Source organism: Papio anubis, chromosome 13, assembly GCF_008728515.1.
Source record: "Papio anubis isolate 15944 chromosome 13, Panubis1.0, whole genome shotgun sequence".
NCBI lineage: Eukaryota > Metazoa > Chordata > Mammalia > Primates > Cercopithecidae > Papio > Papio anubis.
In genome coordinates, this window is record NC_044988.1 from 29,433,830 (window position 1) to 29,436,431 (window position 2,602).

A 2,602-nucleotide genomic window follows, 5' to 3' on the forward strand; every position below is an offset into this window, starting at 1 on the left:
TCCATATAAAGGCAGTCAACAATGGCAGGCAAAAAGCCTATGGCGGCTCAGAGGAAGCATTTCTAACTTTGATCTAGATAGGTTCAGAAAGAGTCACAGAATAGGCAAGGCTTGAGTGAGTCTTAAAAGAACAAATAAGTCTGACATAGTGGCTCACACCTGGATCCCTACTCAGGAGCATTGTTTGAGCCCAGAAGTTTGAGGCTGCAGTGAGCTATGATCACACCACTGCACTCCAGCCTGGGTGACAAAGCAAGACCCTGTCTCTGAAAAAAAAAAAAAAAAAAGGGATGAACGATGAACATTCAGCTAAATGGAGAGTGTAGAGGAGGATAGAGTTGTTAGGTAGTAACAAGGTAATAACAGGACAAACAAGAAGCCCAGGGGCAAGGAGGAGGGTCGTGCTTGGATCCGACGAAACCTCTCAACTTCTTCCTCAGATCCTAAAAGTGGCTTCCCATTACCTATTCTGTTCTGAGCCTCCTCAGCCTCTGGACCTCTCCCTTCTTATGAAGTAAAAGCTTTCTTAGGGTCACAGTTCCCATAGTTGGGCCCTACCACCTGCAGTCAGAGCCCTTAGCACTCCCCTTGTTTTCACCTGGTCCATATCCCAGCCCTACTGCCTGTTTGCAGACCTGTTAACAGAGTCATTGGGCTACCTCTCAGACAATCACCCTTGATGCTAAATCACCCAAGCAAATGAATTGAATTTTCAAGTGAAGAGGGTAATCCTAAACACTTAGTGATCAGAAGTGAGGAGACACAAACTATTTTCAGAATTCGAATTTGTCTTTATTATGTGGTATACACCTTTGCTGGGGTACTAAGTGCCATCAATAAATAGCTAGCAGCAATTGATGGCTTACAACGTGCCAGAATCTGTGCTGAGCCCAGTACATGCATGCCCTTCCTCGCCAACTCAACCTCCAAAATGGGGCACATTGTTTTCCCCTCTCTCGAGATAGGCAAACTGAGGCTCAGAGGGGTTAAATAACACACGCAAAGTCATACGACTAACAGGGGCATGGATTCAAACCCAAGTCTTCTGTCTCCAAAAACTGACTACAGTCACATGGTTGACTGTTCCCACTTCATGTGATTGTACCATTCATATGGATGTGTAAATGCACACTCAACAGCCCAGAGTCACCTGCTGGCCTATCATCGGATGTAAGCAGCTGCCATCTCCCAAACAACACACTCATTTGACGTGTGAATTTGTATCGCTGACTCTTCAGATACGGTAGTCCCCCCTTATCCAAGATCCAAATAAATTAAATAGAAAATTCCAGAAATAAACAATTCATAAATTTCAAGTTGTCCATGTTCTGAGTAGCATGATGAAATCTTAGCCATCCTGCTCTGCCTGCCCAGGGTGTGAATCATCTTTTTGTCCAGAGTATTCACACTACAGAAGCTCCCCACCTGTATGTCACTTAGTTGATCTGTTGGTTGTCAGGTCAGCTGTTGCAGCATCGCTGTGCATGCGTCCAAGTAACCCTTATTTTACTTAATAATGGCCCAAAAGAGTAATGAGGTCATCATATTGTTTTATTATATTATTAGTTGTTATCCTTTATTGTACCAAATTTATAAGTGAAACTTTATCATAAGTATGTATGTATAGGAAAAAAAATCATAGTACATAGAGGGCTCAGGACAATCCATGGTTTTGGGCATCTACTGGGGTCTTGGAACATATCCCCTGTGGATTAGAAGGGAGTATGATAATGCAAAGTTCTCATCACATTTGAATCATCTGGGGGCACTAATAAAAAAGCACTGATGTCTTAGCTTCAATCCCCACAGATTTAGATTTAATTGGTTTTGGTTTGAATCAAATATTGGAACTGTAGAGGACCTTCCCAGGTGATCCTAACGTGTAGAGAACATAGACTGTGAATAGTGACTAAGAGTGAGGGCTTGGGGTCTGATTTCTGTTATGATAGGCCAGCTATGACACACCTGTAAGTCTTAGTTTTCTCATCTATAAAATGGGAACTACAGAACTGTGTACTTTATAGCACTGATGCAAGGGTTAAGTTAGATGGAAACAATGGAATGCAAAAATGGTAAGATTCCTGGTGCCACCTTAAAAGCCTCATTGATCCATAATGAAATGGAAGTTTATAGTCTATTAGGCAAACACCCATTGGTTACATGAGAAAATGTATTCTCCTGGCTTTCTACTCAGACTTCCTGACACCTCAGGGTAGAGGAGAGGGTTGAACAGGCACTCTTGGCAAACTACCAGCTCTTTCAGAGATGTAAAGGCAAAGGCCTTTCAGAGCCAGACAGCTGACATACAGATGTGAAGTAATGGGATAAGCTATCAGGGCTATTTAAAAAAAAAAAAAGGAGAGAGAGCAGGTGTGATTTGAAGAGAAGATACCCCATAAAAGGCATTAAAGTTCATTAAAAATAATAATAATTACTACCAACAGGTGCTGGCCAAACAGATCCATCTGTGCCCACATGCAGCAGGTAGGGTGTCAGTTTGCACCACCAGTAGTCACACCTTCAACTTTACAGATTCATTTCAGTGGCTCCTCCCTGCTTCTGTGCTTGTGAGCTGAGGGCAGCTACTTCTCCTTCCATTGGA